The sequence below is a fragment of the Solanum dulcamara genome, chromosome 3 (assembly GCF_947179165.1).
Source record: "Solanum dulcamara chromosome 3, daSolDulc1.2, whole genome shotgun sequence".
Lineage (NCBI taxonomy): Eukaryota > Viridiplantae > Streptophyta > Magnoliopsida > Solanales > Solanaceae > Solanum > Solanum dulcamara.
The window spans coordinates 54,186,785-54,203,867 of record NC_077239.1 but is presented as its reverse complement, the minus strand read 5'-3'; the positions used below and the strand labels follow the sequence as shown (position 1 = coordinate 54,203,867).

General features: G+C 33.8%; 1 pseudogene; it reads left to right on the top strand.

The window, feature by feature from the left end:
• LOC129883574 (uncharacterized) overlaps positions 1–14,517 on the top strand; it is a 40,971-nt pseudogene extending 26,454 nt beyond the window's left edge.
• The last annotated feature ends 2,566 nt before the right edge of the window (positions 14,518–17,083 follow it).

Genomic DNA, 17,083 nt, shown 5'->3' with positions numbered 1-17,083 from the left:
ATACATAAAGATATATTTTCAAGCTATGATTATGAAGTTAAGATGAGTTTATGAATTGATCATGAGATAAAGGATTTTTAATGAAACTTTGATACGACTTAAATTGAGATTTTTTATTCTAAAGTTAAATTTATGATGATGATCAGAGTTAAGATAAAAAGATGTTTTTAAAGATAGTGATAAGGACAATTCTCACCGAAGTTATGGATTCATATGAATCACCAAGTAGATGAGCTATTCCTAATAAGTTTTAAAGATGGATTGATAGGCAGTTACTATCTTTCCCTACTATGTTATGATCATGCTTATGAGTTTCCGCTAGGATATTGACTACGTACCAAGAGGGCTTCTAGTTGGGGTTCGGTCCAGTAACGCAGTTAGTTAACCAAGGGAATCTTAGTAGCAACCTAAAGTCCCAAACTACATTGCCTACATAGGTTGCCTTAATGTCCTAGTGTAACACCCCCTAAAAACGTTGTATATGATATTCCAATTCTCAATGAAAATGATGCCACTTTTGTATTTTGGGAATCACATTTAATAGATTATTCCAAATTAGGTGATTCAAATTTTTGGATAACCCGAACATCATTACCTACAACTTTTATGAGGACCATATTTTAAGTTTAATCATTTAAGTAGGTCAAATAAATTAATTATTGCAAGACACGGTGTAGTGACGAAATAGAGTATTTATAGAAGAAAAATCATCTCACTGTAGGATGCTCCAAATTAGTTGATTCTTGAACGACATGAAAGTATACTTTTAGAGAAACAATTCATATGAGACACCAAATCCTAATGAGGAAGTTATCTTTTTCAAACGCAGCTCTGAAAAAGGGTATTTCATTAAAAGAAGATTCATCTCATCAACCATAGAAATATCTAGATCCATTTGACATCACCCATTACATCAATAGTCCTCCATTTGACATCACCCATGACATCACAATCTTCCATTAAATTTTTAGATTTTTCTTTATAATTATTTTAATTATTGTTAGGTCCTTCCTTCACATCTATAAATACCCACCTTGTTTCATTATTTTGTTCATCAAGCTTTCTCAAGCAACTGTTCTCTCTATACACTCCTTTACTCATTCTTAAAATATAGTTTTTATTCTTAGTAGTGTAGAAATACTATTCCAGTAATTTATATACTCCGGGTAGTACACAAAACTCTCCGACAAGGAGAAAATGCTAGGATTCGAGAGTGTTTATTAAGTCCATTGATTCTGAGTAACGCTTCGGATTCCAGGAATTTAAGGCTTCAATGAGAGTATTCCTTCCACTCTTATGCCTAAAATATTTTTTTTATATGTTAAATTGTGTTTATTTTCTTTAAGTTTTACTTTAAGTTATGTGGGTGTTTATCCATGGGTTCTTCCACCTATGTAGTCCAAAAACTCTTTCAATTAAATATCTTGATTTCAAGCAATATTTTCTTATGGGTAATTCTTATTTTTACTTAATAGCATGAATCATGGTTAAACTAATGATTATTGGTCTATTTTGATGCAACGTAATTTCATATGTATGAATTAATGGTTTGCAAGTAATTTTTCTATTTAGCTCTTTAAAGTTTCTTGAAATTCACGGTGGGTTGTTTAAAGCATAATTTTTAATTAATTGATTTCAAAGTATTTATAAAGATTTATTTACATACATGTTTGTAAGTTGAAGTGATTTGAACCCACCTAGTTTTACTATATTTTCAATAAAATTTGACTTAAAAGCTTTGACTCCAAATGAATATTTATTAAAGCAATGTATATGATAAAAAGGGAGTCTTATAAAATAAAAGAATGATGCTATGAATGATGGATTTTTTATGCTATAAGGATAATTCTTGCATATTTGAATCACCAAATATTTTAATGAGCTATTCTACCGAATATGATGTTTTGAATTCTCAAGTTATATGCTATGACTATTTTGTAGTATTAAACTATTCTGTGAGATTGACTTAGCACCGAATGAGTCATTGAGGTGGGATTCGTTAAGAAAATCCTAGTAGCAACCCCTTGTCTCATTAACTATGTGCCAACATAGGAGCCCTTGTAGGCTTAGGCTAATGGATCCATGAAAACCCTTAAAGTTAAAGTTAAAGAAATGAATGAAGTTGACGGAGTTCTACCAAGCAAGTAGTCTCCCCGGCCAATGTAGGGGGTTATGTTGGATTCCATGTTATAGCTCGCATGGTCTTAAATGTCGATTATGGTCCTTTTTTCACATAATAAATATTTTAAAGGATATATATATGATTGATTATGCATGCATTGTATTATGTTTCATAATACATAAATATTTTAATGTTTCCTCAATGTTCATGCATGCTTACATACTTAGTATATTCAAAGTACTAATGCATACTCTTTTGCTTATATGATATCATCATATAGGGACTAGTGCTCCTCCTCGTTCTCCTTCACGTGGCTAGTTGAGATTTTATTTTAAGACTACTTTTGGTGAATTCCCATGTTTCGAGAATAATACTCCTTTATCTTTATAGCTTATGATATGTTGAGATATTAAGACACATACTATGGCATTTCTTTCTATTATGATTGAGGTGAGCTAGGGACTTGTCTTAGCCCCGTTAAATCTAAAAGCTAGAGGTATTGTTGGATATATGTAAGTTGAAGATTTACTATTATGATTTCTTCTTATTTATTTATTGTCATTACCTATGAAAGGCTAAAAGAATGTTAAGAGGCTTGTTTGAGGTACTTTCGGGTTTCTCATTCGCCATATCACGTCTAGGCCATAGGCTTGGGTCGTAAAAAACTTGGTATCAAAGCCTGAGGTTTTGAATGTTCCTTGGAGTCCAACATATCGCGTCAAATAAGATTTTGTTCATGGTTGTGAAGCGTACCATAATTATGAATAAGAGACTATGGGACGTTTAGGAAAGTGTTCACTTTTTTCAAATTCATGTCATGCCTTAGAGTGTCCTAAGCTTTCCTTTAACTAACTAACACAAACTTTTTCCCTATATCATATCACCATGTAGGAACCAACGTCGCTCCTCACCCTCTTCCCTGTGGCTAAGTTGATCGTTGAAGGCTACCACTTTAGTGAGTTCCCATGTTCCTGAAATGACACTCTTATCTTATCTAGCTTATGTTATGTTTAAACTCTTACATTGAATTTTGGTAATTTTGACTAAATCTTGAAGGTGAGCTAGGGACATGTCTTAGCCCCCGCCAAGTCTTTAATGTAGAAGGTATGATTGGTCATAGAAAAATATGTTATTTTATCTTTGGCTCTTATTAAATGTGAAACCTTACTCCGTATATCCCTTTTGTTTTTGCTTGATTTGTTTGTCATTACAAATGAAATACTTAATAAATGCTAAGATGCTTGGGTGAAGTACCTCTGGGTGTCTTATTCTCTGTGTCATGTCTAGGCCCCATGCTTGGGTCATGACTAAAGGTGAAGAATAGGGAGTCTAAGAGGCCAAGGACCGATAATAGTGAATTCTCTTATGCTAAGTCCAAAAGTGGTGGACGTCCTCATTTTTACCAAAAGTGCTCTGGCCAAGGGTCTTTTAATGCTACTACTACAATGTTTGACAAAGATAGGGTGCCCAACCCTAAACCTCAAGGAGGTGCTCCTATAGGCCAAGTCATTCCCGCATGCAAGAAGTGTGGTAGGAACCACAAGGGTGAATGTTTAGACGGGTTAAATGTGTTCTACTGGTGTGGTAAGCTAGGTCATCATGCTAAGGAATGCAAGGTCAAAGATGCTTGTCCTCAAGTCCAAGTTGCTCGAGGTGGCCAAGTGCAACCAAATGGTGGTCAATGTAACAATAGGTGAAAAGGCCAAGTTGCTCAAGGTGTCCAAGTGCAACCAAAGGGTGGTCAATGCAACAATAGGTTCTATGCCCTCCATGGTAGGCAAAAGGTGGAGGAGACTCCCAAAGTTTTTACCGGTATGTTATGGGTCTTTGACTATGAAGTTTATGCTTTGCTTGATCCGGGTGCAAATTTATCTTTTGTTTGCCCTTATGTGGCTATGAGGTTTGATGATCGCCTCGAGACATTATTAGAGATTTTCTCTATTTATACTCCCATAGGTGAGTCGATTGTGGCTAAAAGAGTATATAGAAGTTGTCCGGTTAAGGTCTTCTATAAAGTTACTTTATGTGATCTAGTTGAGCTTGAGATATCCGATTTTGATGTTATTCTTGGGATGGATTGTCTATATGCATATTATGCTTCAATTGATTGTAGAACCCATGTGGTTAAGTTTCAATTCCCGAATAAGCCAGTTTTAGAATGGAAAGGTAGTAACTCTATGTTTAAAGGTCAATTTATTTCGTTCCTTAATGCTTGGAAGATGATTTCCAAAGGTTACATTTATCATCTTGTGAGGGTTGGATGAAAATTTTGAAGCCCCTATTCTAGAGTTGTTCCCCATTATAAACGAGTTTCTGGATGTGTTTTCCGATGATTTATTCTATGTCCCTCCTAAAAGTGAGATTGATTTTGGTATAGACTTTCTTCCAGATACCTAACCTATTTCTACTCCTCCTTACCGGATGGCTCCAACAAAGTTAAAAGAGTGGAAGGATCAATTGAAAGACTTGTCAGACAAAGAATTTATCAGGCTAAGTATATCCTCATGGGGTGCTCCGATATTGTTTATTAGAAAGAAAGATGGTTCACTACATATGTGCATTGATTATCGATAATTAAATAAGGTAACCATCAAGAGTAAGTATCCAATTCCGAGAATAGACGACTTGTTTGATCAATTGCAAGGGCAATTTATTTCTCCAAAATAGAGTCTTCATTTTGGTTATCACCAATTGAGGGTTAGGGAGTGTGACATTCCTAAAATGGCATTTCGGATGAGGTATGGACATTATAACTTTCTAGTCATGTCATTTGGTTTGACCAATGCTCCCACGACTTTTATGGACTTAATAAATAGGATGTTGAAGCAATAACTAGATATATTCGTGATTGTATTTATTGATGATATTTTAGTTTACTCTCGGAATGAGAAGGAGCATGCAAATCACTTGATGATTGTGTTGTAAACTCTAAGTGACAAACAACTATTTAAAAAGTTCAACAAATGTGAGTTTTCATTAAGAGAGGTGGCTTTTCTTGTTCATAATGGTTCAAAATTGTCTCTTGTAGCAGATGTCAAGGCCAAGAAAGACTAAGATCCAATGTTGGTCGAGTTAAAGAAGTCGGTGGTTCAAAAAGCTATTGAGTCTTTCTCTAAAGGGGGAGATGGTGTGCTATGTTACCAAGGTAGGTTGTGTATACCCAATGTTGATGGGTTGAGAGAGTTGATATTGAATAAAACCCATAGTTCCCAATATTTGATTAATCTGGGTTCCACAGAGATGTATCGTGACTTGAGAGAAGTATATTGGTGGAATGGTATGAAGAAGGACATAGCAGAGTTTGTAGCTATGTGTCCAAATTGCCAACAAGTCAAAATCAAACATCAAAGATTGGGAGGTCTATCCCAAGATATTGAGATTCCTACTTGGAAGTGGAAAGATTTGAATATGGATTTCAAAATGGGTTTGCCTCATACTAAGAAACAACTTGATTACATTTGGGTGGTTGTAGATCGGATGACCAAGTAGGCTAATTTTCTATCAGTTAAGATGTCTTATGATGCCGAAGATTATGCTAAGTTATATGTTCGTGAGTTTGTACGACTTCATAGTATTCCCTTGTCCATCATATCAGATCGAGGTACACATTTCACTACATATTTTCGAAAGTCATTTCGAAAGGGTCTCGATACAAAGGTTAAGTTAAGTAACGCTTGTCATCCTCAAACCGCCGGTCAAGCCGAAAAAATAATCCAAACTTTAGAGGATATGTTAAGGGCGTGTTTTATTGATTTTAAAAGAGGTTGGGATGAAAATATTTCATTGATTGAGTTTGCCTTTAATAATAGTTATCACTCTAGCATCCAAATGGTTCATTTCAAAGAATTGTATGGGAGAAGATGTAGATCCCAGTGGGATGTTTGAAGTTGGTGAGATGACCTTGATTGGTCCATATTTGTTATCGATGCTATGGAGAAGATAAATCTTATACGGGAGATGTTGAAGATGGCTCAAAGTCGTCAAAAGTCCTACATTGATGTTAGGAAAAAAGATCTTGAATTTGAAGTGGATGATTAGGTCTATTTGAAGGTTTCACCCATGAAGGGTGTAATGCATTTTGAAAAGAAAGGGAAATTGAGTCCTATATACGTTGGAACTTACAAGGTATTGAGACATGTTGGTAAAGTGTCTTATGAGTTATATTTGCCATTTGAGTTAGCTATGGTTCACCTGGTATTTCATGTATCTATGTTGAGGAAGTCCGTGGGTGACCCAAACTCCATTGTGCCATTGAAAGATGTAAGTGTTGAGGAGAATTTGACTTATGAGGAAGTTCCAGTGGAAATGTTAGATTGGCAAGTTAAGAAGTTATGAAACAAAGAAGTTGTGTCCATCAAAGTTTTATGGAGGAATCATCAAGTAGAAAATTCTACTTAGGAGGCGGAGGAGGATATGATGAAATGATACCCATACCTCTTTCCCTGTACTCAAGTCTAAAGTAGTAAGTTGTTCCTATTCAAGCTAATTGAACTCTTACATATTTAGTTCCTCCTATGTTATTCATATGCATCCATGTTCATAAAAAAGTTATAATTTTGAGTTAAGTTGAAGTTTTCATGTTCCGTGCATTATATAATGTCATCATGTTCATGGTTGCTAGTGCCCTTTCCGTTTCCTTCCTATGATAAGTTAATCTCATTCGAGGACAAATGTTTTCAAGGTGAAGATATTATAAGACCTCGTAAGTCGAAAAGTCAGAACGAAGGAGAAAATTCTTAAATCTTGAATTGAACCCAAGTTCACAACTGTCTCTACGAGTTGTAGAAGTTTACACGACCCACAAAAATGAGTCATAGAGGGAGTCGTGGTGGTTAGTCAAGATCAACCTTAAATAAAGGTCTAATGACTCATATTGACGACTCGTAGACACCACTGATAGGAAGAGTTCTGAGGTTAAGTTCCATCATCCCCTCAAGGTCAATTCTAAAACTTGACAGGACGGATTGTAGAAATTATGACGAGTCGTAGAAATGACTCGTAACTAAAATTCAGAGACTTTCCAATTTATAGGTTTTTGAGACCTGTAGGGAGAGTCAAAAGGACAACTCATTTACATGATGATGGGTCATAAACGAGGGTCGTTCTCAACTTCAGAGACTCTATTTTTATGATCTTTTTTCCAGACCTGTAGGACGAGTCGTTTAGACAACTCGTCACCACTTTGACAACGCATAGAAATGGATCCACTGGGCCAAATTTCCAGATTTTAATCAAGGGAAATTGTGTCTTTTCCCATGTTCGATTCAATGAACCTAGAAACTTTTATGGCTAAGTTCAAGTCTATAAATATTCAATTCCCCTCCTATTCAATTGATTCTCCTAAAATTTTCTAAGGCAAGAACAAAGTCTCTTAAGGTTTCCTCTTCAAGCTAAAGCAAGGATTTCCAGATTTCTACCAGATTTATTCTTCAATTCTTAGTGAATTCAAGCAAGGTATGTGGGGATTGGTTCATGGTCTCTTGTCACCCATGAAGTCCCAAAGATTCCCCGAGTTTTTATTCAATTTTGAATTGATTATGAACCCTAGTTTTGATGAATTGCATTGGGCTGGGTTGATTTCATTTTTAAATAATATCATTGATCTTTATATATATGTTCTCATATGAATTGCATGATTTCAAGTTGAATTATAGATGCTCATGCATAAAGCTATATTTTCAAGATATGATTATGAAGTTAAGATTTGTTTATGAGTTGATCATGAGTTAAATTATTTTCAATTAAAGTTTTGTATGAGTTAAAGTTGAGATTTATGATTCTAAAATTAAAGTTATGATGATGATCAGAGTTAAGATTAAAAGATAATTTAAAGATGGTGATAAGGACAATTCTTACCGAAGTTATGGATTCTTATGAATCACCAAGTAGATGAACTATTCCTAATATGTTTTAAACATGGATTGATAGACAATTACTATCTTTCCCTGCTATGTTATGATCATGTTTATGAGTTTCTATTGGAATATTGACTAAGCATCGAGAGGGCTTATAGGTAGGGTTCGATTCGATAATGCAGTTAGTTACCCAAGGAAATTCTAGTAGAAACCTAAAGTCCCAAACTATATTGCCCACGTAGGTTGCCTTCATGTCCTAGCTAGTGGATCCACATAAAGCACAGTTGAGTTGAGTTGAGTTACTTTTGTAGTCTGCCCTAGCAAGGTAGCCTCCCCTGTTTTGATGTAAGAGTCATCGGCCTGTCTCTATGCAGGAGTCATCGAATTCAATGTAATAGCTCGCATGATCTTAGTTGTCGGTTAAAGGTACTACCCCACACAAGTTGGAGTTAAATTATGAGATGTCAAGTTATGAGTTTATGATATACATTGACCAAGAGTTTCTTATGTTTTAAATTGCTTTTAATCTTTACTCATGTCCATTATGATTGGTCATGCATCTTACGACATATTGATTACGCTCTTTTAGTTGTTCATACATGCGTTATAGACTTAGTACATTCAAACGTACTAATGCATATTTTGCGTACATTGTCTCATAATATAGGAACGGACGACACTCGTGATCATTTTATTCGTGGCTAAAGTTTGTCCTAGATTCTCGAGAAGTTGGTGAGTCCTCATTCTATCAATACATAAATTTTATTCAAGTTGCTATGGTTTTGACTTTCTTCTATTGCTAGGGTAAGCTAGGAGATTTTTCTAACCCCCATCAAATATTAGACTAGAGGCATGTTTAGACGATATTATGGTGTAGTTCGGTTGGACATTTATAGAGTTGATCTCCCTTAGTCCTATTCCCCACTTAATGATTACTTCCATTCCTCTTTATATTGGTCATTACCTTATGTATGCGATATTAACTAAGATGGCTTATGGTTGGGGTCCCTTGCATCCCGATCGTCGTGTTACGACTAGGCCCTAGGTTCGGTCGTGATAATATTTGATGATTTGTTTATGTGTTAGATCTCAAAGGTAGTGAATTACATAGTAATTAAATGATTAATTAATGGTATTATGCTAATTAAGTGAATGAATTGATCCATTTGATGGATTTTGTTACAATTAACTCTATTTGATCACTAAACATTTCTGACATAAGTTGCAACACATAAAACAAGAGCATTAAAAAAAATTGAAAAGTCTACATTTGTAGGAGAACATTAATATGATGTGATGGCAGCTGCATAGTATTTATTGTATTGACTACTGCAAGCAACTAAAGTGACCATCATTTGCATCAGCTTCCTACATTTGTTGTTTGTTGCAACTTGTTTGGAAGATGTGGGAACATATAGGTCACAAGTTGCGACGTTTGCTTCACTAGTTCAACTTTTAAGTCACAAGTAGCAATATATCGTTGACATGTTGAAAACATGTTATGCTAGATTTACAACATATTAAGGATGTAAAGAGTTTTTGAAGGTAAATCGAAAGGTTTGATGGAAAGTGAAAGGGTTTTTGAATGAATTTAAATGGTTTAAAAAATAAACCAACTTGTGCTTCATTAAAAGTATCTTGTTTTAAAGTTGAAGTGGAGAAGTGCAACCATGTAAATTATATGCAGTGTAATACGTGTCTTATTTTCCCTATACAAATAAATAAACGGGATTTTCTAATTTTTTATTTATTTTTATTGGGTGGATGAGTGGCGACACTTTATTTAAATACAACATTTTTAGTTAGTTAATAATAACATTGTACTTAAAATTATTTATTTATTTCTAACAGTTAAATTAAGAGTAGTAAGTATGTTTATCCACTTTGATAGTTGTCGTATGTTTTATATTGTGAGTTAAATATTGCAACTTTTCTGCCATAAGTGGTAACATATGACGCACAAAATCACTAAAAAAAATTTAAAAAATATAAAAGGATATGAAAAGTCTAAATTTGCAAGGGATCAGTAACGTGATGGGACAGTTGTATCAGAGCCTTTATTAAACTCACTTCCACAAGCGATTGACTAAGTGGTCAGCAATGCAGAATAATTCGCATACCTGGCAACATTTAGGTCATTAGTTGCGACGTTTGAGTAATCTGGTGCGACTTATTAGTCAATAGTTGCAACTTGTTTATGACATGTTGCCATGTTTGACTAAATAGTTACAATATTTTAACGAAAGGTGAGTAATTTTCCCAAATAGTCATTTGGAAAATTGCATTGAAATATCACTTTTATTTCTTTTAGAATTACAATATCACCCAACTATTCATAATTTATCCCATAATATATTTGGACATATTATTCCCTTTTTTACCATTTCCTCTTTCAAACCATTCATATTATATAAAATCTTCTTTATTACTATTCCATATTGTTAAAAAAATAATATTTATTGTTACTATAATGTCAAATCATATTTTTAACTCTATTTATGTTTGCATTATAATATTATCATAGCAAGTGAATGATTTTACTTTTAGTATTAACTATTCATTCTAAATTATTTCCCATTTTACTATAATGTCAAATCATATTTTTAACTCTATTTATGTTTGCATTATAATATTATCATAGCTAGTGAATGATTTTACTTTTAGTATTAACTATTCATTCTAAATTATTTCCCATTTTTAGCTATCTATTTCCCATTTTTGATAACTAAAAGAAAACATAAAATTCTTTTTTTATTATTCTCTTGATATGATAAAGTAGATAAATACAAATGCAACTTCATTTTTAATATAGTATATAAATAAAAGTAAATTTATTAAAAATACACTGGTTTAAGAATAAGATATGAGAATTAATATCAATAAAATTATATTTTTTAAATAATATGAAAAATTAATAATTTTTTTATTTGTTAAAACGTGAATGGTTTAAAATAGTAAAAAAAAATATTATAAAAAGAGATAATGTTAAATATCACCCCATTAGGAGAGAAAAAAGATCTCTATTATTTATTTAAAGTATATAATATGAATTGTTGGGCGATATTACAGTCCTAAAAAATAAAAGTTATATTTCTAGACAATTTTCCAAATATAAGTGACTATTTAATTACTCATGAAAGGGTTTTGTATTGCAAAATAAATAAGTAGACTTGTATTTAAACCAATGCTTCATGAACTCTTTTATTTGTAACAAAAAATTACACAAACTCTCTACTTATCCCAAATATGGCAAAGTTCACACCCGTCGCCAACATAAATATTCCCAATCCAACATTCTTGATTACTCTAAGAAGAACGTATGCAGACCTTGACGATGTGGTAATTTATCATTGTAATATATTTTTTTCTTATATTTTTTGTTTAATATACACTTAAATTATTTTTTCTGTCTTCATAGTGGCTGCCGCTATTTGTTTGCCCATTTATTCCCGCACATAGATCATTCTTAATAATAAATCATGTAGTTTCTGAAGGAACTAAAGACGGCCGTGATATTTGGAGAGAATATTATACAACTGTAGGTCAGAGCGGGTCTAATCGGTGGACGATAACTAATGGATGGAACCAGTTGGTTCGCACAGCAGGTTTCAAGCAAGGAGACGTTTTGGAATTTAAAATATTCCATAGTTGTGCCTCTTGTTGACCCGACCCGACCTAGGTCCTAGTCATAACACGGTGATTGAAACCCCGAAGGGATCCAACCAAGCCTCTTGTACATATCATAAGTATACATAAGGTAAAGCAAATGCAGAAACATCATAAGAGAGTCTAAACTATGAATAGAAATTTAAGAACGTCACATGACAACATAAAATCGAAACATTTATCCAACTAGATGCCTCTACTCGTGAATATGGGCGGGGGATAAGACATGTCCCTAGCTTACCCTTAATAAGAAACATAGCAAAAGTCTTTGAAAACAATAACTAACTCGATAACTAGTCTCCGATAAATGAGGAATCACCACAAACACTGTTGGATAGGAAAGCTTAACTAGCCATGTAGATGAGTATGATCTTCAACCTCAACCCCTACATTATGAGACAATGTAGGCAAAAAGTATGCATTAGTATATTAGAATGTATTAAGTATGAGGGCGTGACATGCAACGTAAATTATGGAATACAATGGTCAAGTAAATCACATGATAAGATGAGGTAAGTAAAGTAATGAGAAAATCATATTGACCAAAGTATTTAAAAATCATAATTTAAAATCGTAGAATACATAAGAGATCATAAATATGTGGGATAGAAACCATAATCGACAATAAGACCATGCGAGCTATAACATGGAATCCCGTTGTCTCCCCATACAATGAAGAAAAAGGGGAATCTACTTGCGAAGGTAGACTCTACCCCACTAGGCGGGTCATACAAATGCTATATGTGGATCCAATAACTAGGCCATGAAGGAAACCTACGGTGGCACGTAGTTTATGGGGCATGAGTCTGCTACTAAGGCTTTTGGTAGGGACCCCACCTCATGTCTAGCCGGTACTAAGTCAAATCCTACGGAATACATGCATAACATAAAAATCATAATTACATATATCATAGTCATGATCATAGGTTTGAAATCATAGAGTATCTCATTTTCATAACATACTTGTAACATGAGAATTGTCCATTCATCATTATAATCATATTTGCATAATTCATATCGTTAGGCCTTAGGTCACCCATAGGACCCTAAGTCACCTTTTAGGCCTTAGGTCACCACATAGGGCCCTAAGTCACCTTACTTCATAACTTGCATAAAATTCATACCTTGAACTTAGAGTAGAACTCAATTGCATAATCAATTGACTTTGAAAATCATGTAATTGACTTGAAAACATGCATGATCATAAACTTTATATCATCCTATACATAATTCATCTAATAATATCCTTTTAAAATATAATTCAAAATACTTATAATTTACATCATGAACCCTAGAGATCAAAATAAGAGAATTCATGGGAAATTTTTCAATTTAATGCAATAACCGTCAATTTATATCAAAATAGACTCATGATCATACATTGAATCATAATTCATGAAATAGGAATAGAGATCACAAAACTCATAAAATACCATACTTTAATTTAAAAGAAAACGTTGAGAAATTGATTGGGCTTTATGGATGAAAGAATCCATGAATCAATACCCACATATCTTAAGTGAGAACATTAAATAATTTGGAAGAACTTGAGAGTTTTGATGGATATCTTGAGTGAATTTACTTAAAGTCTTCAATGGAGCCCTTGAGAGTCTTTTGTAGAGAGAAATATTTGAGTAGGTGAATTGTAGAAGAACGAATAGAGTTAGAGGTTTAGGTCAATTTATAGAGTTGAATTAGGTCCTAAAACCCTGTAGGTTTATTAACTATCAATTAGGAAAAAGTCTAGAGTGCCCTTCATCAAATAAAATATAAAAAATGGACCCAAAACCCTGTTGGTGCTATAGTGATGCGCCGCACCAGGGCCAAACTACTGCAGCTAGTTTCGAGCGTTCTGCTAGCGCGTCGTGCCAAGCCCATAAACTATTACAGCGGTAGTCTTTGGTAAAATAATTCATAACTTTTGACTCCGAACTCGGAATGAGGCAAACTTGGTGGTGTTGGAAAGAAGACTCAAAGACCTTTAATTTGATAATTCATGGAATACCTAATTCCTTATATAATAGGAGTTATAGGAATTTAAAGTTGACCCTTTTCTGAACTCATAAGAAAACTTAGCCGATGAAAATTCTTTAGACTTGGCTTGGTGTTAGAGATCCCTTATGACCCTAAAATATATCTAATACACTTCAAATACTTAGGAATTGGTCCTAAATCATATGTAAAATTAGAATTTGATGAGTTCAAGCCTATACGCCTTTGAGGAATGGTTCGGGTCTTGGCATAGAAGTTTTTGAGGTGTTACACTTGTGTAGCGATCACTATTTGAAAAATCACCCCTTTGTAAGTTGAAGGGGATGATTGAGAAATATTTATTTACTCGTTTATTTTATGTTTTATTTCTTTGTTAGCATCGAAGTTTAATATTTCTTTCATTTCCTTATTTTTTCCCCTAGTATTTTTTAATGATACACTGAAGGTGTGTTTGTGTGAGTGGTCAAACAGTAAAAGATGTCACATCAAAATAAATACACGTAATACAACATCTCCCAATACCGATATAATTTAGCTTCCTCTTTATAAAGTTATACACTCAACCCTATCTCATTCTAACATCAACATCTTCCTTCAAAAAAAATCTCTACCATGTTGACTCAAAACAACATTAGTGTTGTGCTTTGAAGACAATTAAACAATATCTGAATAATCGAGCTATCGAAGGATGAAGTTGAAGACCTTAATGGTACTGTCATAAATATGAAGCATGGAAAATATATTCTAAAGTAACGGTTTCTTGCCTTACTTCAGGAGATTCACAATGACATCGAAGAGATCGGTGTCAGAGGTGGTGCCCGTGGCCCTGGTGTTGACATTGTTGTTGCTATTGACATTGTCCCTGGTGATGATGTTGTTTAGTTTTTTTATATATATTTATTTTATATATACCACGACTTTCTCTTTTTTGCTATTCCTTGTTTTTATCTTATTTTCAATATGCTTGCCTTTATCTGACCTTTTATCTTGTTTTCCTCTCTTAAATCCGAGGGTCTTCTGGAAATAGCCGCCCTATCTTTAAAGGTAGGGGTTAGGTCTGCGTATACTTTACCCTCCGCTGACCCCACATTGTGAGATTGTACTGGGTTTGTTGTTGTTGTTGTTGCATTTATTTTATATATATATGGTGATCCTATATGTTCCGTTTAAATTTTAGTTACGTGTGTATTATAAAATGTTAATAATGCATGTTTTATTTATTTATTTTCTTCAATTTTTTTATTTTTGTTAATGTCACAAATTTTCAATTAATTAATTAAAAGCAACTAAAGTTTGTTGAACTCATCCAATAATAAATGTAAATAAAGGAGAAAATGGAAAATTAAGTTAATGTGAAATGTCTGAACAAGGAAATTACTATGGAAAAATATCAACAATTTAATAAACATCAATTTTTGTGATACTTTATCATATCATATTGTTTCGTTCTTTAATAATTGATAAGAGTTATGAAATGAACTCACTTAACATTTTGTTTTCAAACAATAAAGATTATAAATTCATACTACTATGGTAACCTATATTATGATCCTCTTATCTAATGGAAAGATATATTACATTAGTAATGAAACTAGACAAGACACCAAGGAAACAACAAATTTCTACATCACAAATACAACCACAACAATGAAAATCTACATGTTCATAGTCAATACTATCACTATCAGGCCAGCCTCGCTTCTGGCGAACATGAGGACGTTCATGCTGAACTGTGCAACATTTGGGCTTTTCTCCAAATATTATACGATTCTGCACCCAAGTATGACGCACAATGTCTTTTAATAACTTTCGATATTCCCTTATTTTACTAAGGGGCTCTGTTGATTTCACTTGCCAATAAGCTTCACACTCTCTCGCATGGAATCACACCCCTTTAAGAGTGAAATCATACCACACGCATACAAGGCCTAAATTTGGTCTCCACTTGCTAATTTTTTAAGAAATTGAAAGGTTTCATCCGGCCTACTGCTTCTGAAAAATTTCACATATCAAAAGCAACATATTTATTTAACAAAAAAAGCAAACATTAGTATGAAGTAGACTGAATACATCAATAAGTATTTTAAACTCTTTTATTAAAATTCATTAAGTATTACCACGCCTTTTCTGTACAAGGCTTCTCTATTCCCACATGTCCAGCATAGTTGAAATAATTCTGACATCTTATGCATCCTCAGACTTCATGGAAGATATTGTGTATAACTAATCGATAAGTCTACAACCGATAGGTTCTGCAAAACGTATGGTTCTGTTTTGAGTTCATAAAAAGCCTTGGAACTAAAAAAGCATATGGTTAGTAAACAATATTTGAAGAAAATTAACTTTTAAATAAAGGATATCAGCTTAGATGAAAGTAGGGTTGGGTTCATTCATATGGTCATGCACTTTTGCATGCCTAGGTAGGGTGGCTGTCATAAGTCACCTTCAAATTATATAACTTAAGTCTTATTGAACTCTTGATATTGTCAATAAGAGATTTAAAATAATAACTATATACATACCTTAATTTGAGATTTTTAAAATCTGTGAAGCAATAAGAAGCAACCTTCGCAAATATTTCAGTTGGTAATACAATGGGAAGGGTTGCTAACATTATAACTTTCTCAATCAGTACCTCTTTGGGAGGCGATGGTATCCTTACATCTTCCTCACTTTTTCTTATTATTTCGATACCCTTATTCATGGTTTTCCTAAAAATACAATGAAGAAATTCATTAAGTTGGAATGAAGAGTAGCAACTTCTGATTAGTGAAGAAGGTATGTACTGAAATTGTGACGACCCAACCATGTAGGCCGCGACTGGGGTCCACCCTTGACCCCCCCCTATGCGTATCTATCAGCAATACCTAAGTTGAACTGTGTGTGATGTGACACTATACCCAAAAGACTCAATAGTTGAAAACTTTTTCATGTACATGTAGACACTTTCATTCGCATCATATGATGAAAGGGCACGCAAGCCGATGAGGCTGCCATAACATAAAAACATTTACAACCTGCCGTATAGACACAGTCGAGACAAACTTATAAACAACCCACATATACATATGTCTACAGACCTCTAAGAATAGTAACAGCAACATATGGCAGGACAGGGCCCCCGTCGTACCCCTGGACAATTAAATACATACATATTACATGACTAGTATAAAAAGTTAGGCTCCAAAACAGTGGAGTGCTCCCAGTATCGCTGAATGGAAACCCTAAGCTGGAGGATCTCCAAATTGAACATCTGTATCTGCGGGCATGAAACGCAGACCCCCGAATAACGAGGGGTCAGTACGATATATGTACTGAGTATATAAAGCATAAAAATACATAACTGAGCTAACAACTGAAGTAGGGATGCAGGAAACAAATATAACAGTTAACGAATTTCTCTACCTGCATCTTATGACATGAGGGCATGTATACCTTCCTTACATAC